Here is a 23,609-nt window from a genome sequence, read left to right as displayed (position 1 = left end):
AAAAACCTCTGAGAAGTGGAAGCCACAGGAGTGGGCTGAGACAGGGGACTTGATGGTATCCGTTCTCTTCTTAATTAAGTCAGCAACCTCTTTCGTCATATCTCCAAAAAGGTTCTCTCTTCAGCAAGAGATATTCGCCAACTTTTCCTGAACTGCTGGCTCTGAGACATGAACCCATGAGAGTCTATGTATCCCAATGCTGTCAGTCTGGATACCACCACATCATAAATCGCTCAGGCTATTTGCTTTCGACAATCCTTCTGCTTGGCTACTAGCTGATGGATTTAATTGGCCTTCTCTGGAGGTGCAGTGTCCATAAACTCGGTCACACTACGTACCAAGTTCTTCAAGTAGAGCTGGTAAAACTGGACGCTAGAAATGAGCGTCAAGCCTTAAATCACTTTCCTCCCAAAAGATTCTAGAGGGCAAGACCCATGCACTGAAGCATGGGTCCTCAAACTTCAGGCTCTTTTGAGGGTGGATTTGACCACCATGGAATGGTGAGGAAGGTAAAATGAGTTCTTACCTGATAATTTTCTTTCCATTAGTCCCAACAGATCAATCCAGAGACTTGTGGGTTACGTCCCTCTACCAGCGGGTAGAGATAGAGAGAAGTTCAGAGGTTTACTATTTGTGGTCATGTGCAGTCACCTTAACTTCAGTATTGTCGATACCAAAGCAGTGGAAGAAGGAAGAAGTCCTCTCCTGCCTGCATAAAACCCATGTAAGCTCCTCAACCACTACTGCGGGAGGGTAACAGAAGGTTTCCTTTATGTTTTGATTTGTTTTGCTTTTTTTTTTTTTTGTACCCAAAAATCAAATGAAGGAATCTGATGAAACTGAGGCAACAAGAAGAAAACACTCAACCCAGAACAACAAAGGGCGGGCCTCTGGATTGATCTGTTGGGACTAATGGAAAGAAAATTATCAGGTAAGAACTAATTTTATCTTCCATAGCGTCCCACAGATCAGTCCAGAGACTTTTGGGATGTACCAAAGCAGTCCTCAAGTGGGGCGGGGTACTACAACCTCAGCAGACTGGAGAAACAATCCACAGGCCGCGGTTACATGCGCTGCCACGTCAAATCTGAAATGCCTAGAACTGCCATGCCAAGCCTGCAAAGCCTGGCAAGGGAAGGACAGCGGACCAAGTGGTTGAACTGCAAAGGGCAGCCACGAAAGCCAGACAGGACACGGAAAAGGAAGTCAAATGCGCTATGGAAGAAAGAACTGCCACCCACAACAGGAGAGACTGTCCCATACAGAAGCCAGCTGAAGAAATTGCCTCTCTCAGCCAACAGCCACTGCAGCACTTGAAGCCAGATTCCCTTTCTTGAGACTAGCCAGACGACAACATGAGGGTATGCCGGGAGGTATTTCTGCTCAGCAGGTCAGGAATCTGATGATCCTACTGCAGTGTGGGTGTTTCGTAAGGAGTTGCCACCTTCCTATATACCTAAGGCTCTCCAGGTTCTGAATTGTCTGCTTCTGATCCTGCCACCACTACATCTGCTAATCTTAAAATGGTGAGCAGTAGAAGATCGCTACAGTCTTTAGCAGTGCATAAGGCTATGTAGGAAGTCACTTCTGCTCAGTGGGTCATCCCAGGCACTGCCCCAATATGCAGAGACATAGCTAGGTGAGGTGCAAAGGGAGCAGCTGCTCCCCTAAAAGGATTTTGAATAAAATGGCACTTATGTGAAACAGCTCTTCAGCTTCACACTGACGCCTATTCTACAAAAGGTCTGCTCCTCCTGACATCAAAACCACTATGCCCACATCTGCCAATCTAAAAATGGAGAGCCTTCTTATGGTACCTTCCTATGGTCCCGAGCAAAGCAAGAAGCAAACAGTTGACCAACGGAACTCGCTGGTCACTTCCAAATAGTATAGAAGTATATGGTGAACATCCAAGAAGCGGGAAGAGAAAAAGGTGGAAAGGGATGGAAGGCAGAAACCACCGTATGCAGAAAAGACAGCACTGTGCGCCCGTCACCAGTAGAAATCCAGAGGATCTCAAATGGATGAAGTCAGGAATTCCGAGAACCTGCCTGGAATGGATTGCTAAAGAAAACTAGGCTGCCCAGGATGATAGCCCTGGTGTCGTAAGATAAGGGTGAGCCTGACCCAACCGAAAAGAACTTGTAGACATGTCCTCAGGAAGAGGCTGAGTCTACAAGTCACCCAGGTCTTCCACCAACTTCATGGAGTCCTCAAACAATAGTTGCCCTGAAAAGTGAGCTGAACCTGCCATTGTTAAAAGCTGCATTCAGAGGAAGTGACGTCAACGTTACAAATGGTGGCTTGAAACGATAGCTCCCGAATCAGCAACCGCAAAGCTTTAATTATAGGCGCGATCTGCACCACGCTGTAAGGCGAACCCCGAAGGAAAAGAGGTGTGAAAGCGGGGCGCAGGTGACGATGACATCTGGAAGCGCCAAAACAGCTGATTTGCAGGCGTTTGCGTTTAAACGCAAAGACGCCAAGACGATGCAGCAGCAGGAAGAAAATGGCGCGAGTCAGAAGGCCGACCACGAAGTCTCGGCTCTCCTAGAGGGCGGAGTGGCGGACTCACCGCAGCAAGAAATCTGGACAAAGCTCTGCACCTGGTTCCAGGAGATCCGCACAGATTTAAAAGACCTAAAAGAGGTACGCCAAGATATAGCTGCCTTAGGTGCGGAGCTTCGGGGAGAAATGGCAGAACTAGGCAGCTGCGTGGTGGAGGTGGAGGCTGGCCTAGAAGAAAATGCGGAGGCGCTGCAGACACTAGAACAACGTATGCAAGGCCAGAAGGCAGAGACTCAATACCTACTAGACAAAGTAGAGGATCTAGAGAACAGAAGCCGACGAGCTAACATTCGGATATGGGGCGTACCTGAATTACCAGATTATGTGAATTGCGAGGTGGTGGTACAACGCATAGCGGCCCAATTGCTCTCGGAGCCAGATAGCCCACTAGACCCAGATTCCATACAGATTGAGAGAGCACACAGAGCGCTGGGCGGTCGCAAAAATAACGCACCAAAAGACATAGTGGCCTGCTTTAAAGACTATAAAACTAAAGAAGCGGTGATGCGGAAAGCTAGGGCGGATGAACCGATCGAGTGGGATAGCTATCCCATAGCAATCTATCATGATTTGTCATCCACCACCCTGAAGCGGCGCAGCGAACTCAAACCCCTAACTAACCAACTGAGAGAAGCAGGTATTAAATATAAATGGCAGCCTCCGTTCGCCTTGATGTTCTACAAAGAAGGCAAACAATGCAGAGTGGGGTCGATTGAGGAAGCGCAAGATTATTTGGCGGCTCATGGATCAGATGAGGCTACTGCAGCTCCGCAGAAAGCAGGTCAACCACGGAAAGAAAGGCCGAAATGGCAGCGAGTTTCCCAAGGAAGGGGAAGACAGACGCCAATTGTCAGAAAAGCGGATGATCCCATCGGCGAGTATGGGGTGACCATTTGACTATAGCCCTGTGGGATGAGTGATGTTAACAAAAGACTGGAGTTGTTTCACATTGAAGTTAACCAGCCCTGTGGTGCAGAGCGATGGTATGCTGAAGGTTGCTGAGTTATTGACGTGATTTCCTCTTAAATGGACATGCCAATGTTGGGTAAAGTGGCATGTCAAACACAGATGTGGGGGGCGGGAGGGGGGGTTGGGAGGGGACAGGAGGGGAGGGAGAGCACTAGGTGGTGGATATATAGGCGGGGAAAAAACTAGAATGCCATGTCGGTATGCACGTATATGACGATGAATGTGCGAGGCCTAAACACCCCCCAGAAGAGAAGGCAGGTGTTCAGAGAGATGCTGCGTCTGAAAGCAGACGTGGTGTTTCTTCAAGAAACCCACTTAAACAGAAGCCATGAAAAGCTGCATTCACCACCCAGCAGCGCAACCACATCAAATGGCAGGCTGTGACTGTCAAAAACGTCTGTTTATTTGATGCCCGAAACAAATCACAGAAGAAAACTGGCAAATAAGCCGGCCTCGACTCCACATCTGGCAAATGAGAAGGCGGTTGACTGTCTGCCTTCTGGAAGGGATCCGAAATCTGTTGCCACCAGCTACAGCACAGCCTAGCAGCCTACAAGCTACAGATAAGCCACCTTGATGGAGACAGAACTTAAATATCAGCAGAAAGCTGTGTTGAAATCACCCATTGAGACTAAATTGGCTTCAAGGGAACCATAGAGATGGGGATCAAAGCAGAAAAGGAACCCCTGAAGTGGTCTGATACAGACTCAGACCCATGGGGGAATGTCCAAAAAACAGAACCTTGTGCCCATAATTTGAACCTATTCCCATATCCTGGACCTGGTAGAGAAAGTAAAACCTGACTTGGGTTGGCACCTGTTGCTGAGGAGCAAAAGAAAGAAAGAACTTCCCAAGACTATATGGAACAGCACTCCCCAATAAGCCAAGATTTGTGAGGGAAACAACTGACTCTTGGTGACACTGATTACCAATCCTAAGGACTGAAGACGAGTAGGTATATTGGATGAAGTTTGCAGAGTCTCTTGCTAGAGAGAGCCGTAAATCAGCCAGTCACGAGGTATGGATGAACCTGCAATCCATCCTCATGAAGGAAAGCTGCCACCATGACCTTGCAAAAATGTCCTCGGCAACATGGAAAGGCTAAATATCATAAATCGCTAAGATCCCTCTGCAGCAAGGAGCACTGGGAATATGAAAGTAAGTGTCCTTGAGGTCCAGGGAGGCTAGAAACTCTCCCCAACAGACAGAACTATTACACACTGCAAGGTTCCCATTGTGAAAAGCTGAACCGTAAACACCCTAGACTCTTATGATGTCCAAACTCAGCTGGAAGGAATCTCCCTGGTTGGAACTACAAAGCAAAGGGAACAACTTCCCATTCCCCAATTGCAACTAGGGACAGACTCTACTGTGCCTAAAGGAAGAAACGTTGGCAAGGTGGCAAGAACTGCCTGATAGCATTTGAGCTTGCATGTAGACTCCAAGAAAAATCTGTAGTGAATTCCAGGTTGTAACTGTGCAATAGAAAAACTAAGACACATCTGAGCTGAGGTAATTTTGGTCCAGTCCTGCTGAAACCAGTACAGGAGTCCTGCCTGAGGAGTGAACTGAGACTCCATCATTGGAAGATGTAGCAGGCATAGATTGACCTGGAGTTGAAACAGAGCTCATTCTACCAGCAGCCAGGTGGGTTATTGTAGTGGAAGTGAAAAACATGAAAGTGGTTTTCCTGGCCCCACAAAACCTACGACAAAACCAAGCAGATTAAAAATCATCCTTAAACTCGTCCCCTGGCAATCTCCAAGACTTGGAAGTCCCTCAGGTCTTTACCCAACTGCCCTAGATCTTCTCCAGGCCCAAGATTACTTCCAAAAGGCAGGCTGCCAAATGTGACTTGGAAGCCACATCAGTGGTCTGATGCCTAAGCCAGCGATAACTTCTTACAGATAGGGACAAGAATTGGCTGGTGTGACTGTGCACTATAACTGCTGCGTACTGGAGCTAACAAGTGCAGCTGAGAACCAGAGACAGATGGTGTAGCAGAATATGGCTGTTGCACCATTGCGCACTACAGATAGCAAGCTGCAATGGGTCGTGAAGCAGTACCCCTAGACCTCTGTGCTTACTCTCAGCTGATTGCAACGACTACTAAGCTACCTCTACACTGAAGTAGCTCCTGGACCACTCCTCATGAAATTTAGGTACCCCATACGATGAAAAGATGCCAAAAATACCACAGAAGTAATTAGAGGTACCAGGTACGCTGCAGATACCGGGGTAGCTGAGGCTAGTATGCAAAGGTGTGGCCAGTATCAGTGTGCAAAGAGAGAGAGAGAGAGAAGGGCAATCTTTAGTACTGTAGAGTTCTGATGACTGTTCCAGTCATGTAAGAACTACTTGGCCAGGTAAGCAATAAGAGAGAATGAAATAAAATATGCCCCATTGGAAACCTAGCTGAGCCCACAGTTTCTAATAGGATGGATAAAACCAGCCTTGAACCTGTAACCTTCAGGCTGAAAGGCCACCCACCCTCCTCAACAAAACTAGTTTGATGTAAACAGTACACACAGAGCAAATGCCACCAGGGCAGCACAGAGGGTGCAGGATTACCATGGAAACAGAGTGAAACCTGAGAGGCCTGCACTAGCCTCAAAATGTAACACATCTCTACCAGAAGACTTTCAGATAGTCAGTACTTTCCAAGCTGCAGCTTAAGGCTCTAGCTGTCACAGAACAGCTGCAGGGGACTAATGGGTCTCCGACCTCGCCCCTGGAAAGCTGTGGGAGACCTGAGGACTCCCACAGGAGTCTGCAAACTTCCCCAGGCCTCCTTTCTTAGAAGCCCTTAAATAACCAATATGAAGAAACTGGGAGTGATCCACCCCAGTTCCCCAGTCACATTTCTGAAAAGCCTACATATAAAACTGCCTGAAATCGCAAGCAGATCAGGCCCCAGGGGAGCACTGGGGCTTCAGCATTGCCATGTGGAGTGGCAAGAAAGATGGAGCCATCAAGTGCGCACACACACCCAAGAAAACAACTGCCCTGTGCCCACCAAAATGAGCTGGGAAGAAAGGAGCACACCGCTCCACGGAGTTGGGCTGTACAGTGGAACTCTAGCACAGGAAACTGCAGCAGCCCAGTGGCTCCCACACTGGGAGCCGCTTTTGCTCTGCCCACTGGCGCAGATAGGATAATGACTACTAACCCTTTCGGGAATCGCTGTCACATGCCAAGTCGGTCCTCACACCATTCAGCCGGTACTGCAAACCAGCATGTGCTTGCCGTGCTGGACAAATCTCAGACTGAGGAGATATATATATATATATATATATATATTTTTTTTTTTTTAAACAGTGCTCAAATGGCATTATTTATTTATTTACAAGCCGTAAAGCCCGTTACAACGGGCGAAATTTCTGTTGTATGTAACGAAATAGCAAAACGGGGAAGATTTTTTATTTCTGAAATATAATTTAAAGGTGATGAACGTAATGTCAGTTGATGTCTACAGTAGAGTACAGTTTTATATACTATGTTGTTTGTGTAAACATTAGATCCTTCAGAATTTGAACCTTGTTATTGTTAGACTTATGTGTTTTCCCTTGTCCCTTATTGTTCAATTTTTGTGTGTGTGTGAGAGAAAGTGTCTGTTTGTGCATCTGTGTGAAAGAGAGAGAGAGTGTGAGAGAGCTGGTAGGAGTCAAGAGCGAGAGAAAGTGGGTGTGTGTGTGTGCGCCTGTCTGAAAGACAGAGATAGTGTGAGAGTGAGTTCAGAGAGAGAGAGAGAGAGTGTGTGTGTGTGTGTGTGTGTGTGTGTATGTGTATGGGCGTGTGTGTGAGAGACAGAGAATGTGTGAGAGACAGAGAAAGTGTGTGTGTGTGTGTCTGTCTGTCTGAAAGAGAGAGAGTCAAGGAAGGAGGAGATAAATTTCTCCCTGCTTCTGTTTGTCTTGTAAAACTACAGGAGGTAATATTTTGTGTGTGTGAGAGAGTGTGTGTGTGTGTGCGCCTGTCTGAAAGAGAGAGTATGAGAGTGAGTTGTGTGTGCGTGTGTGAGAGCGAGCGAGAGAGAGAGTGTATGAGACAGAGACAGAGAAAGTGTGTGTGTGTGTGTCTGCCTGAAAGTGAGAGAGAGAGTCAAGGAAGGAGGAGATAAATTTCTCCCTGCTTCTGTTTGTCTTGTAAAACTACAGAAGGTAATATTTTGTGCGTGTGTTTGTGTGTGTGTGTGTGTGTGAGAGAGAGAGAGAGAGAGAGAGAAAGTGTGTGTGCGCCTGTCTGAAAGAGAGAGTGTGAGAGTGAGTTGAGAGAGAGAGAGAGAGTGTGTATGACCATCTCCTCCTTGCTCTCCTCTCTCCAGGTCCCTTCCCCTCCCATAGGCATCATTTCTCCCCTTCCCGATTACAATGTCCTCCTGTTTTCTCCTCTTTTCCCTTTACTTCCCCTCCATGGGCACCAGCTCTCCCCTGCCCTCCATTATCACCATTTCTCCCTTGTGTTTTTCATCCCCTATTTCCAGCATCTGTCCCTCTCAAACCTCTCTCTCTGCCCTCCTTCTACCAGCAATTTTTCCTGCTCTCCTGAATCCCTACCCCTCCCCGTGGTCCTTTTCTCTCTCTGTCTGTTCACTCCTGTACCCTCACTCCTCCTCCCCCCCCAGTCCACGTTCTCTCTCTTGTTATACCTGCTCCTCTCAGTCCTCCGACTTCAGAGAGCTGTGCAAAGGCAGCTGTTCTCGAAGCTGGCTAGGACCCTGAAGCCCTTTCACTGCAAGGAATCTGGAATAAAGAAAGTAGGGACCACAACTTGAGTTCAAACTGTAGGGCTCGAAGCACTGAAACACTTCTCTGCATCTCGTAAAGCTAAGCAACCCGCTGAAGCAGCTGCTGCGATCTATGAAACAGCTTAGTGATTCCTAACCTGCAACACGCAACTCCGCAATCTCTCACGCCAACCCGAAGGACAGGAAAGGTCAGGCTGCAGGAGGAACTGGTCCCGCCGCTCTCCCGGCCCCCGCAGAAGTCGGTTGTTAGCGCTTTTTCACCGGCGCCATTCAGAAGCTCACGTTTGAGACGCCATTGCCGGTTACCAGGCAACTGGATCGCTGGCAGAAATGACGCAACAGACGGCGCTGCCCGCCGTCACTTGGGAGCCTGAATGAGGAGGGATGTGGTTGGTATGGTCAGAAGGGATGTGTGACGTGCTGTTCTGCGCATGTGAAGCACGTCGGTCACTCTTCATTTATGTAGTAGGATTTTAAGGCAGGAGAGGACACCGGAGCAAAAGAAACCTCAGACTCCTTTTAAAGTCAGGAGAACCACAAACCCTAGTGTATAAATATAGTACAAGCCTGAAGCCTAGTACCCAGCCTGAGACCTGCTGGAAAGGGTTGCTGGGAAATACAGGCTAACGGAAGATTGATTTCAAAAGAGTATTTTCTTACTGCGACTTTAGTTTGATAGTGTGGAGTGATGAAAATAGATTTTGACCGCAGAGATAGCTGGGAGGGACCTTGTGCCAGGTGCATGAAAAAGCAGAAGAAAGAACATTTGTGGACAAAAACAGCTGCCCATCTGCCGGAAAGAGGAGGGGGACTTTTTTCAAGGGTAAAAATATCAGAATCTGTGGTTAAGAGAAAAAACTGTTATTCGGCCACCTGGGCCATTTGCGTAGAAGTAGGTTTTTTTTAGAACTCCATAGAACCTAATGTGATGGGGAGAGTATAAATATGGTTGACAGCCTCCCTATGGGGAGGAGTCTGAAGAGTCTGTGGCTAGAGGTATCAGAGATCTCCCCATAAGAACATCTTGTTTATGTAACCTGCCTTGGGTGAGTAATAAATCATAAATCCTTTAATTCAACCTGTCTCTGATTTCCTTTATTAATTTCTGTTAATGATTCCTTGGTTTACTTAAGGAGAAACTAAATTATTCTGCTCAGAGATGGAGTCAGATTGGAGGTCTGATCAGCCTTCTCAGGATTCTTCCTGGTACCGGACAATCTATCCCGATACTGGCCAGAATCTAGGGGATAAATAACCCCTCGTTAATTCATTTGGTCACCCCTCCGTTGGTAGGACACGGTTTTTTAATATTCTTTCTTTACCTAAGTCATTTTGGTCAAACAGGAGATTGGCATATTGAATTTTAGTTGACCAAAATGAACTCTATTTCTCTCTTCCACTGTCAACTTTTATCTCCTTACAAACTCACAATAGACTGTAACTGTTTCTCTTTTCACTTTAATATTTTTCTCTAGACCTTTACTTACTTTCTATTCTTTGGTTGTAACCTATTAAAATTTGGTTCCATTCTTCTTACAAACCTAGATTTCTCGTCTATATTCATATGGTTCTCTCATGTTATATGTCTTCTTTGTCAATTGGTATTAACCTCTCCCTGAAAAATATTTATTGTAATCCTTAGTTGCTTTCTGTCCTTTTCCCCATGTCTATAAATGGGTTATTTTTCATTTTTCTCTGAGAAAACATGAGTATTGTGTCTTATTATTACACTTCCAACTGGTAAAGTGAAAACATTCCCAAACATTTCTATCCTTGTTAATTATTCTTCTTTTACTGTCCCTTTCAACTATATATATCATTTCAGCCAGAACGTGCCTTGGTGAAAACGTTTTTGAAATGTTGGAACTGGTATATGGCGCCCCTTTCTCTAATAACCTCTGTATATTTCCTTCTAAAAACTTCCATCGTTCTCGATGATTAACCCTTGGCATTCAACGTCACTTTTCGTGGGATGGTCTTATGCTGGCTCCTTGCCTAACGCCCTGAAAAGTGAGTTTCCATATGTATCTTTCTACCCCCACTCCATAAAGGGGACAATTTCTGATATATACACAAAGCCATGCCCGGCTCCTCCCCTTGCCAGTTTTTGGAAGATGTCAATAATTTCACTCCATTAAGAAGGTCTTGTAAGTGTCTTCAACCTCTTCCCAATTTCTGATGTACTCTCTTGAATCTCTACCTCTCCATTAACTAATCTCTAGAGAAATCCTTTCATTGTTTGCAGTTTTCAGGTCACATTTCCTTGACTGCATGCAGTTTCTTAAAAGTCCTACTATTATTCCTTTTATCTCACCTCTGTGAGTCTAATTTTGTTTGCTTCCTGGTCCCTTCTTTTCCCTTGGCTTCTGTAAACTTTTCTTCAAAATACCATGGCTTGCAACTCTTTCTCATTCAAACTTCTATTCCCTCTCTTGATAGCATGCAGTTCACTGTAAGTGGTACTTTTTTTCTCTCTTCTCTTTGCTATCTTTCATAACTACTTCCCCTTTTCGTTTCCCGCTCAACTACGCAGTTTGCTTTAGCTCACTCTATTTCCTTATTCCTGTGTATTACTTAATACTACGCAGTAAGTTGGAGTGGGTGACCTATTTTCTCTCTCCTTTATTTCCGCAATAATTTTTTTTTAAACACTGTCTCACTGTCAGCTTTGAATGAACATCCTTCAGTGACGTACACCTACTGTTTGAAAGACTATGCTTGCTTTCTGGTGGTAATTTCATAAGTACTCCCTTCCTTTTATAACAATCTATTTTTACTTAAGGCTGTGTATTCAACCTGTGGCTGCGGTTCATAAACTGTGACCCGTATGGCCCTCAATCTCATCTTTTGACTTATTTAGGACATGTTTACAGTCTTTCATGTACCTCCTGCTTTTCGCTTCTAACTCTGGGTCACACCCACCGCCTGCTTCTCATTCTTCTCACAAGATACTTATGACCATCTGCTGAGTCGGTCACACTTGGTTGACTGCCCAAGTCGCAAGTGATAAGCTGCCCCTCTCCTCTATAGTATTTTTATGAAGCTTAAAAAATTTTTTTCTCTCTTATCTGTTAGAGGTGCTTTTTCTCTCTCATTCCTTCTTGGCTGTCTAATCTATGCTGATGTCTTCTCCCATTCTCCCGTGTTCAATTCCATATTTTTAATTTTTATATAAGCTACTTTAAGTGTATATGATACATTTGTCTCTGTCCGCCCTTAAAATTGCACTTATAACCCTTTAAACCTTTGAAAGCATTGCACTCTTGACTTTTATTGTTTTATTGGGTCTATTATGCAAATCCCTTATATTGTCCTTGATAGTATCTCCTGCCTTCTGTGGTACAAAGCTAGCCATTTCTGAAAGATTTTAATAACTGATTAGTTCACATTTGAATGTTTTATTTTATTAAATTTAACATTAAATTTTGTCCTTAGTATACAGAGATAGTTCTGCATATGTGGGACACTTTCTGTGTATTTGTATGAGTGGGGGTTTTCTTTTTCTATTTCTCTTTTGTTTAGGTGGTGTAACTGGTGAGTGGGAGATATTTGCTTGCTTGAAAACAGGACTCTTTTGTACCTCTTTGACTACTGAAAGATTTTTGCCATAAATGGGTCATTTATTCTAAATTTGGCGATATTCTAGTAACCACCATGGCAGTTTGTATCTGACTAGTTTTAAGTCTAGATGTTTTTGGTTCACATTTTGCTATCCTCTGATGGATTAACTATTTTATTTCATTCAAGTAATGTATTACTGAGAAAAGATGTTTCCTAACTGTTTTGGATGGCTGGCATCTGAAACATTGTTTTGTGGCATAGTTTAAAATAGTGACATCTGATAAGATATTCACTTCCTGGTTCTGGCACTATTTGGCTATAGTTCCTCTTTTTGGTATGGCGTACTTTATAAAATCTTTTATGCAGCCCAGCTCTGCTGTTCTCAGCCTAGTAATTTATTTTAGCTGACTTTTAAATTGGAAATATATTGCATTTACTTTTCCGGCTAGACTCCTCCTACGATACTGAGAGCTGTTCAAATGGGGATGTCCAACTTTAAGCTATACTGTGGGCCGAAACTCTGATCAAGATGGCGTCCGTGGGAGGAGCAGCGTTTTGAAGCTTCGAGTCTCGAGCTGGCCTCTGCAGCGTTTCTCTTTGTCTTGCCCGCATTATGGTCAAGAGAAAGGGAAAGACTGGGGCTAAAGTCGCCCCTAGCCCCGTGAACAGCTCTACGCTGCGACAGCCAACTTTGGAAGCCTTTGGGCTACATACACTGGGGTCTCAAGCTTTTACCCAGGTTGGATCCCCTGAGCAACAACTTACTGGGGATCTTGGCTTAGAAGTGGCGTTGTTGAGTCCGCCCCATCAGGTTGCACCGCCGAGACCGGGTAGAGAAATGGATCCTACAAGTGAGCCTCATTTGGGAAGCTTTGAGGCGGGTAGCGGCCCTGTAGGATCTTTGACGCCGGATGCGACAACATCGGAACGGAGGGCGGGAATAACAGATTCTACGCCCTCCCCCATCCAGACGCCTCCACCTCTAAGGCTCGGCAAAATAGTGAAACTTACAACCGTTACTTTGGAGGCCCTCTGGGACGCCATCCAGACTATGAATGCGTCCCTGCAGCAAATATCTGTTTTGACTGCTGAAGTAAAGGATGTGAAAACTTGACAACAGCTAACAGATTCAAGAGTGGAAAAGCAAGAGGAGAAAAGTGAGTTAAATTTGCTTGAAATAAAAAAATTACAAACTCTAGTTGATAATGTTGTAATGGAAAGAGAAAAACACCAAAGGAAAGTTGAATTTCTGGACAACCAACTTAGACGGAATAAATCTAAGATTCTTAAATTTTCCAAAGAACCCTTTATTACCTCCAGTAGAAATGCTACAGAAATATTTCCTGGACATATTGAGGATTCCAAAAGAAGCTTTTCCCCCAATTGTGAAAGCTTACTATATTACAGGAGTTAAACCAAATTTGGGGGTAGTTCCGGACTTAAACCTCACACAATTTCTTGAAACTTCACTAGAGAATATTACTGAATGCACTACTCTTCTAGTGTCTTTTGCTTTCGAGACTGATAGGAACAATATTTTGAGACTTTACTTCAGATTCATGGCAACTCAGTTTCATGGATCAAGGATACAGGTTTTCCCAGATATTAGCAAGTCTACAAAGAAAAAAAGGCGAGAGTTTTTGGGGCTTAGGTCTCAAATTCTCTCTTTGGGAGGAACATTTAAATTAAAATTTGCATGTAGATGCCTTGTATCGTTTAGTAATACTCATTATGTATTCTTTGACCCAGATAAATTGAAGCACCTTGTAGTAAGTAAGGAAAGCGGGGACGGTCAAGTCTCGGTGGCACCATTAGAGAGCTAAAACCGTTGGTAAAGTTTGGAACCCCGTCCTCTCTTTGTTGTTATAAAAGTTTTTTCTAACTTTCCCTTGAATATTATTACCTTGTATCTTGATCACTATTTCTTTGTGGACTAAGTAACTATGACATTTTCTGAAAATCCATGAATATGTAATGGATAGAGCTTATTTCCTCTGGATGTATTGCCTGATTGCCTACATTTATTTTATGTGAATGTATTATTTTTGAAACCTTATAAATAAATAAATAAATAAATAAAGCTATACTGTGCACTAGCCTTGCCATTTCATTTGAGGATCCCCCTCCTCCTTCTGCCTTGAGCAAACAGTGAATGATACATACCTGTAGCAGGTGTTCTCCGAGGACAGCAGGCTGATTGTTCTCACGCCTGGGTGACGTCCGCCCCCACCAACCGGAAGAAGCTTCGCGGGCGGTCCGCACGCAGGGCACGCCCACCGCGCATGCGCGGCCGTCTTCCCGCCCGTGCACGACCGTTCCCGCCAGTTGAATGACAAGCAAAAATGATGAAAACGCAATTCCAAAGGGGAGGAGGGAGGGTAGGTGAGAACAATCAGCCTGCTGTCCTCGGAGAACACCTGCTACAGGTATGTATCATTCACTTTCTCCGAGGACAAGCAGGCTGCTTGTTCTCACGACTGGGGTATCCCTAGCTCTCAGGCTCACTCAAAACAAGAACCCAGGTCAATTTAACCTCGCAACGGCGAGGATACAACAGAAAATTGACCTACGAAGAACAACTAACTGAGAGTGCAGCCTGACCAGAATAAAGGCGAGTCCTGGAGGGTGGAGTTGGATTTACACCCCAAACAGATTCTGCAGCACCGACTGCCCGAACCGACTGTCGCGTCAGGTATCCTGCTGGAGGCAGTAATGTGATGTGAATGTGTGGACAGAAGACCACGTCGCAGTCTTGCAAATCTCTTCAATAGTGGCTGACTTCAAGTGGGCCACTGACGCTGCCATGGCTCTAACACTATGAGCCGTGACATGACCCTCAAGAGCCAGCCCAGCCTGGGCGTAAGTGAAGGAAATGCAATCTGCTAGCCAATTGGAGATGGTGCGTTTCCCGACAGCGACCCCTAGCCTGTTAGGGTCGAAAGAAACAAACAATTGGGCGGACTGTCTGTGGGGCTGCGTCCGCTCCAAGTAGAAGGCCAATGCTCTCTTGCAGTCCAATGTGTGCAACTGACGTTCAGCAGGGCGGGTATGAGGCCTGGGGAAGAATGTTGGCAAGACAACTGACTGGTTAAGATGGAACTCCGACACCACCTTCGGCAGGAACTTTGGGTGGGTGCGGAGCACTACTCTGTTGTGATGAAATTTGGTATATGGAGCATGAGCTACCAGGGCTTGAAGCTCACTGACCCTACGAGCTGAAGTAACTGCCACCAAGAAAATGACCTTCCAGGTCAAGTACTTCAGATGGCAGGTATTCAGTGGCTCAAAAGGAGGTTTCATCAGCTGGGTGAGGTCGACGTTGAGATCCCATGACACTGTAGGAGGCTTGATAGGGGGCTTTGACAACAGCAAGCCTCTCATGAATCGAACGACTAAAGGCTCTCCAGAGATGGCTTTACCTTCCACACGATAATGGTAAGCACTAATCGCACTAAGGTGATTCCTTACTGAGTTGGTCTTGAGGCCAGACTCTGATAAGTGCAGAAGGTATTCAAGCAGGTTCTGTGCAGCACAAGAACGAGGTTCTAGGGCCTTGCTCTCACACCAAACGACAAACCTCCTCCACTTGAAAAGCAACTCTTTTTAGTGGAATCCTTCCTAGAGGCAAGCAAGACACGGGAGACACCCTCCGACAGACCCAACGCAGCGAAGTCTACGCCCTCAACCTCCAGGCCGTGAGAGCCAGAGACTGAAGGTTGGGGTGCAGCAACGCTCCGTCGTTCTGCGAAATGAGAGTCGGAAAACACTCCAATCTCCACGGTTCTTCTGAGGACAACTCCAGAAGAAGAGGGAACCAGATCTGACGGGGCCAAAAAGGCGCTATCAGAATCATGGTGCCGCGGTCTTGCTTGAGCTTCAGTAAGGTCTTCCCCACCAAAGGTATGGGAGGATAAGCATACAGGAGGCCGGTCCCCCAATGAAGGAGAAAGGCATCCGACGCTAGCCTGCCGTGTGCCTGAAGTCTGGAACAGAACAGAGGCAGCTTGTGGTTGGTCTGAGAGGCGAAAAGGTCCACCGAGGGGGTGCCCCACTCTCGGAAGATCTTGCGTACCACTCTGGAATGGAGCGACCACTCGTGCGGTTGCATGACTCTGCTCAGTCTGTCGGCCAGACTGTTGTTTACACCTGCCAGGTATGTGGCTTGGAGGAGCATGCCGAATTGGCAAGCCCAACGCCACATCCCGACGGCTTCCTGACACAAGGGGCGAGATCCGGTGCCCCCCTGCTTGTTGGTGTAATACATTGCAACCTGGTTGTCTGTCCGAATTTGGATAATTTGGCAGGACAGCCAATCTCTGAAAGCCTTCAGTGCGTTCCAGATCGCTCGGAGCTCCAGGAGGTTGATCTGCAGATCCTTTTCCTGGAGGGACCACAGACCCTGGGTGTGGAGCCCATCGACATGAGCTCCCCACCCCAGGCGAGATGCATTCGTCGTCAGCACTTTCGTGGGCTGTGGAAGTTGGAATGGACGTCCCAGGGTCAAATTGGTCCGAATGGTCCACCAGAGCAGTGAAGTGCGGCAACTGGTGGAGAGGCGGATGACATCTTCTAGATTCCCGGTGGCTTGAAACCACTGGGAAGCTAGGGTCCATTCAGCAGATCTCATGTGAAGACGAGCCATGGGAGTCACATGGACTGTGGAGGCCATATGACCCAGAAGTCTCAACATCTGCCGAGCTGTGACCTGCTGAGACGCTCTGGTCTGCGAAGCCAGGGACAGGAGGTTGTATTCAGCCGTCTGGGTATTCAGCAGAGCTCCTATGAATTCCAGAGACTGGGTTGGCTGGAGATGGGACTTTGGGTAATTTATCACAAACCCCAGCAGCTCCAGGAGTTGAATAGTGCACTGCATGGACCGGAGGGCTCCTGCCTCCGAGGTGTTCTTGACCAGCCAATCGTCGAGATATGGGAACACGTGCACTCCCAGCTTGCGTAGATACACCGCCACCACCACGAGGCACTTTGTAACACCCGTGGGGCAGAGGCGAGCCCAAAGGGCAGCACACAATACTGAAAGTGCCGTGCGCCCAGGCGGAATCTGAGATACTGTCTGTGAGCTGGCAGTATCGGGATGTGAGTGTATGCATCCTTTAAATCCAGGGAACATAGCCAATCGTTTTTCTGAATCATTGGCAGAAGGGTGCCCAAGGAAAGCATCCTGAACTTTTCTTTGACCAGGAATTTGTTCAGGCCTCTCAGGTCTAGGATGGGGCGCATCCCCCCTGTTTTCTTTTCCACAAGGAAGTACCTGGAATAGAATCCCTGCCCTTCCTGCCCGGGTGGTACGGGCTCGACCGCATTGGCGCTGAGAAGGGCGGAGAGTTCCTCTGCAAGTACCTGCTTGTGATGGGAGCTGAAGGATTGAGCTCCCGGAGGACAATTTGGTGGAAGGGAGGCCAAATTTAGGGCGTATCCGCACCGCACTATTTGGAGAACCCACTGGTCGGAGGTTATGAGAGGCCACCTTTGGTGAAAAAATTTTAACCTCCCTCCGACTGGCAGATCGTCCGGCACGGACACTTTGAGGGCGGCTATGTTCCCGTGGATCCAGTCAAAAGCCCGTCCCCGGCTTTTGCTGTGGAGGCACAGGGGGCTGCTTAGGCGCACGCTGTTGACGAGAACGAGCGCACTGGGGCTGTCCCTGTCGAGGCCTTCGGGCCGGCTGGGTGTACCTACGCTTGGCAAAAGCATAGGGCGCAGCCTGCCGGGCCCGGGAAAAACGTCCACCTGCTGAGGTGGATGCTGAAGGCGCCCGGTGGGAGAGCTTGTCGAGGGTGGTTTCCCGCTGATGCAGTTGGTCCACCAGCTGCTCGACCTTCTCGCCAAAAATATTATCCCCCCGGCAAGGGACGTCGGCCAGTCTCTGCTGAGTGCGGTTGTCCAGGTCAGAGGCACGCAGCCATGAGAGCCTGCGCATCACTATACCTTGGGCCGCAGCACGAGATGCCACGTCACAGGTGTCATAGATACCCCTGGACAGGAACTTTCTGCACGCCTTCAGCTGCCTGACCACCTCTTGATAAGGCCTGGACTGCTCCGGCGGGAGCTTATCAACCAGGTCCGCCAGTTGCTTCACAGTGTTCCGCATGTGGATGCTCGTGTAGAGCTGGTAAGATTGGATGCGGGTCACGAGCATGGAAGATTGGTAGGCCTTCCTCCCAAACGAGTCCAGAGTGCGAGACTCCCACCCTGGGGGCGCCGAGGCGGTATCCCTCGAACTCCGTGCCCTCTTGAGAGCAGAATCCACGACCGCCGAGTCATGGGGCAATTGGGGCCGCATTAACTCTGGGTCCGAGTGTTCTGTACTGGGACTCTGCTTTCTTGGGAATGGTGGGATTAGATAATGGTCTCATCCAGTTCCGAAGCAGTGTCTCTTTGAGGACATTGTGCAATGGCACCGTGGAGGACTCTCTAGGTGGTGATGGATAGTCTAGGACCTCGAGCATCTCAGCCCTCGGCTCGTCCACAGAGACCACGGGGAAGGGAATGCATACAGACATATCCCTAACAAAGGAGGCAAAGGAGAGGCTCTCAGGAGGCGAGAGCTTCCTCTCCGGTGAAGGCGTGGGGTCAGAGGGGAGGCCCACAGACTCCTCTGAGGAGAAATATCTGGGGTCCTCCTCGACATAAGCTCATGTAGCTGAGTCCTTAACCGGGCCTGGCTCGACGTCGAGGCACCGAGGCCTCGGTGTCGTCGAGCGGTGGACTCCCGCGCCGGCGGGGACGAAGCTCCCTCCATCGACGTCGACGGGGACTCCACCTGCGTGGCAGTCGAGACCGGCGCAGCAAGCGGCGGCGGTGTCAAAGGCCTCGGCACCGGGCTAGAGCTCGCCGGCGCCACAGTCAACGGCGCCGGGGGCGCAAGCACCCCCGGTGCCGGCACAGCCTGGCGCATCAGCCCTTCCAGGATCCCCGGAAGGATGGCTCGGAGGCACTCGTCCAGGCCCGCTGTGGGGAAAGACGGGGGGCCGGTAGAGGCGTCGGTGCCGGAAGCTGCTCGGGTCCAGGAGACTGCACCGAAGTGCTGGGACCCTGACGCGTCGGTACCTCCACTACCGAGGGGGACCTCTCCTCTCGACATGGATGCTTCGGCGTCGACTCCTCTCCGGCACCGAGGGCCGGGCGCACCGATGGGGACCGATGACGGTGCTTCTTCTGTTTTTTGCGGTGCCCGTCATCGGCGCCCGGTGGAACAGAGGAGGAGGATGTCGATCCCCCTCGGTCTCGAGGGGCCGGGTCATACAGGGTTCGGTCCCGAGGGCCATGAGCAGAGGGAGTGACCGGGGCCGATTGCCCACGCGGCCTCTCACCCCTACCGTCACCGGAGGACCGGCGGGCCGACGGGACCTGTACTCCTGGGGTCGATGCCATCGGTGTCGATTTCGCGGACACCGATACCGGTACCGAAGAACCGGTCGTCGATACCGATGCCGTCGAGGTCGACGTCGAGGGGCCGGCGCAAGTTCCAAAAAGACGGTCCCGAAGAACTTGCCTCACAACCTGAGTCCGTTTCCGGAGACCAAGACACAAAGAACACGACTTGATATTGTGCTCCGGCCCGAGGCACTGGAGGCACCAAGCGTGGGTGTCGGTCTGCGAGATAGGCCGGCCGCACCGACCACACTTCTTAAATCCACTCGGGACCTTCGAGGAAATCGACGGAAAAATCGCGTCGGCGAAGTTAAAGTCGTTGATGGAGGCGGTAAATCACGCCTCGAAAAATAATCGACCGCGCGACCACAAGGCCGCAACGCGACGCCCCCGCTAGAAAACGAGGGAAAAATAAAGCGCGTTCTCTCTTTTTTTTTTTTTTTTTAAAGGAAAAAGAAAAATCTGGAGCATGCGGCAACAGAAACAAAAAATAAACGAATTCGCGAACAACGTAACGGTTTTCCGGGGCTGACTAAGAGAGAGCGGCGACGCACGACTCTCTCCTGCGCGGAAAAGAAAAGACTGGCGGGAACGGTCGCGCACGGGCGGGAAGACGGCCGCGCATGCGCGGTGGGCGTGCCCTGCTTGCGGACCGCCCGCGAAGCTTCTTCCGGTTGGTGGCGGCTGCCGCGGACGTCACCCAGTCGTGAGAACAAGCAGCCTGCTTGTCCTCGGAGAATGCTTTTTACACTTTATTTTTTCCTCTGATGGTTTGTTTTAAAGCACACATTTCCTCCTATGAAGTATGACGCCTGCAGCTCTAGCCTTTGTTCCAGAATACTATACTCCCTCCTCCCTTTTCTCTCCAAATTACTTGAGCGTGCTGTTCACCACCGCTGCCTTGATTTTCTCTCCTCACATGCTATTCTTGACCCACTACAATCTGGTTTTCGCCCTCTCCATTCAACCAAAACTGCGCTTACTAAAGTCTCCAATGACCTATTACTGGCTAAATCCAGAGGTCTCTATTCCATCCTCATTCTTCTTGATCTTTCCGCTGCTTTTGACACGGTCGATCACAGCATACTCCTCGATACCCTGTCCTCACTTGGATTCCAGGGCTCTGTCCTTTCCTGGTTCTCTTCCTATCTCTCCCTCCGCACCTTCAGTGTTCACTCTGGTGGATCCTCTTCTACTTCTATCCCTCTGCCTGTCGGCGTACCTCAGGGTTCTGTTCTTGGTCCCCTCCTCTTTTCTATCTACACTTCTTCCCTTGGTTCATTAATCTCATCCCATGGCTTTTCCTACCATCTCTATGCTGATGATTCCCAAATCTACCTTTCTACCCCTGATATCTCACCTTGCATCCAAACCAAAGTTTCAGTGTGCTTGTCTGACATTGCTGTCTGGATGTCTCAACGCCACCTGAAATTAAACATGACCAAAACCGAGCTTCTCATTTTTCCCCCCAAACCCACTTCCCCACTCCCCCCGTTTTCTATTTCTGTTGATGGCTCTCTCATTCTCCCTGTCTCCTCAGCTCGAAACCTTGGGGTCATCTTTGACTCTTCTCTCTCCTTCTCTGCTCATATCCAGCAGATTGCCAAGACCTGTCGTTTCTTTCTTTACAACATCCATAAAATCCGCCCCTTTCTTTCCGAGCACTCTATCAAAATCCTCATCCACACCCTTGTCACCTCTCATTTAGACTACTGCAATCTGCTTCTTGCTGGCCTCCCACTTAGTCACCTCTCCCCTCTCCAATCAGTTCAAAACTCTGCTGCCCGTCTCGTCTTCCGCCAGGGTCGCTTTACTCATACTACCCCTCTCCTCAAGTCGCTTCACTGGCTCCCTATCCATTTTCGCATCCTGTTCAAACTTCTTCTACTAACCTATAAATGTACTCACTCTGCTGCTCCCCAGTATCTCTCCACACTCGTCCTTCCCTACACCCCTTCCCGTGCACTCCGCTCCATGGATAAATCCTTCTTATCTGTTCCCTTCTCCACTACTGCCAACTCCAGACTTCGCGCCTTCTGTCTCGCTGCACCCTATGCCTGGAATAAACTACCTGAGCCCCTACGTCTTGCCCCATCCTTGGCCACCTTTAAATCTAGACTGAAAGCCCACCTCTTTAACATTGCTTTTGACTTGTAACCACTTGCCTCCACCTACCCTCCTCTCCTCCTTCCTGTACACATTAATTGATTTGATTACTTTATTTTTTATCTATTAGATTGTAAGCTCTTTGAGCAGGGACTGTCTTTCTTCTATGTTTGTGCAGTGCTGCGTACGCCATGTAGCGCTATAGAAATGCTAAATAGTAGTAGTAGTAAAACCGTTCTCCTGAGCCGGAAAAAAATAGGGAGTAGCAGCAAGCACAACTCAAAAAGAACTGATTTGGGCACGCTCGCATCACGGGCGGGAAGCCGTTCGCATATGCGCAGTGCATTCGGCCTGCGCGATGGCGCGTTGCTGGAAAGTTCTTTTGTTTTTTGGAGTTCCAGTCTCCTGAGCCGTCGCAGACAACGACCCATGCGTAAGAATATTGAGCCTGCTTGTCTTCAGAGAATCATTTTATTTTCATTATAGTGTTTGGAATATGTCCACTTTGAGAACCAGGTGCTCAATGTTAAAAGTTTATATTTGTTTACTTATTTATGGCATTTTATCCCACATCCTATATAATAATTCTCACCTCCAACGTTCTAATGTGCCTGGTACCGTGGTTCCCTCGGCGGTGGTCTGCTAGGTAGTTTAGAATGCACTGACGTCAGTGATATCACTGACAGCTGATTCCAAGGCAAGGGGAGGAGTCCGCGTGTTTCCCTACTCCTCCCCCTGCCTGGGAAACAGCTGTCAGTGCCCCCCTCGGCGCAACACCCAAGCCCCTGCCCTACAAAACTGCGAGCCAGGCAGGGGCAGGAGTAGGGAAACATGCGGAGCGTGTTTCCCTACTCCTCCCCCTGCCTACCAATCAGCTCTCAGTGCCCCCCTCAGCGCAACACCCAAGCCCCTACCCCCCTCAACGCATCACCCAAGACCCTCCCCCGGCGCATCACCAAAGCCCCTACCCCCCCCCCCCCCCGGGCACATCAACTCCCTCGCCACCCGCAGCCACCAATACTAACGCTGTCCGGCCGCTGCTGCTTCTGCTGTGGAGCAGCAGCGGCCGGTACAAAAAGAAAAAAGTCAAAAAAAGATTTTTAACCTGAAACGCGGCTCCGTAGACATCCATCTGGCATTGGCTGTCGTCACTGCAGCCGCTCCTCCTCTCCCCTCCACGTCACTGCCCCTGCAGGAAGACCTCGGAGGAGCGCAGCGACGTCAGAGGGGAGAGGAGGAGCGGCTGCAGAGATGACAGCCAATGCCAGAAGGCTGTCTACGGAGCCGTGTTTCAGGTTTAAAATCTTTTTTTTGGCTTTTTTTCTTTTTGTACTGGCTGCTGCTGCTCAACAGGAGACGCAGCAGCGGCCGGACAGCGTTAGTATTGGTGGCTGCAGGTGGCGAGGGGGTTGATGTGCCCGAGGGGGGGAGGGGTTTGGGTGATGCGCTGGGGGGGAGGGGAGGGTCGCTGGACATGTGTGGCTGCAGGGGGAGAGGAGGGTCGCTGGACATGGATGGCTGCAGGGGGGGGCTGCAGGGGAGGGCAGGGGAGACAGAAGGGACGCTGCAGGGGGGCAGGGGGAGAGGAGGGTCACTGGACATGGGTGGCTGCAGGGGGGGGCAGGGGAGAGAGGTGGGTCGTTGGACATGGGTGGCTGCAGGGGGGCAGGGGAGAGGAGGGTCGCTGGGCATGGGTAGCTGCAGGAGGAGAGGAGGGTTGCTGGACATGGGTGGCTGCAGGGGGAGCAGGGGAGAGAGGAGGGCCGCTGCACATGCGTGGCTCCAGGGGCAGAGGAGGGTTGGTGGGGAGGGGGTCCTGAGACCAGATGGGTAGCTGCAGGGGGGGCAGGGGATACAGGAAGGACGCTGCGGGGGGGGGGGATTACCTTGCTAGCGCCCGTTTCATTGCCTACCGAAACGGGCCTTTTATACTAAACATGAATTAGATTGGAACCTGGGATCATTAAATTTTTTTTTTCCTGGAGAGAGTAATGCATTGCCCCCCACTCCCGGCTCTCTCCCCGGCTATAGCCAGCTCTGCAATTTTGAGGGGAGGCGCAGAGGTGGACCGGGGAGAGAGCCTGTTGTTAAACATTTACCAGCACACCACTGTCTAGTGCCCACCCATCCAACCTGTTGGCCCACCCAAAAATTGCCTTCTGGCTACGCCACTGGTCCCAATAACCTTTTTATGAACACTTTAGGGGGGAGGTTAAATGTCACTGGAAGAGAGTGCAAATAACACTCTTTTATGGTACTCCCTTTT

The 23,609-nt window shown here is 49.0% G+C and overlaps 1 protein-coding gene across 6 annotated transcripts in view; it reads right to left on the bottom strand.

The window, feature by feature from the left end:
* The window catches only part of PPARA (peroxisome proliferator activated receptor alpha), a 652,237-nt gene that overhangs the window by 484,428 nt on the left and 144,200 nt on the right, over positions 1–23,609 (bottom strand). The window lies entirely within an intron of this gene.

This window comes from Microcaecilia unicolor, chromosome 9 (assembly GCF_901765095.1).
Source record: "Microcaecilia unicolor chromosome 9, aMicUni1.1, whole genome shotgun sequence".
Classification (NCBI taxonomy): domain Eukaryota; kingdom Metazoa; phylum Chordata; class Amphibia; order Gymnophiona; family Siphonopidae; genus Microcaecilia; species Microcaecilia unicolor.
This window is presented reverse-complemented; position numbering and strand designations above follow the sequence as displayed.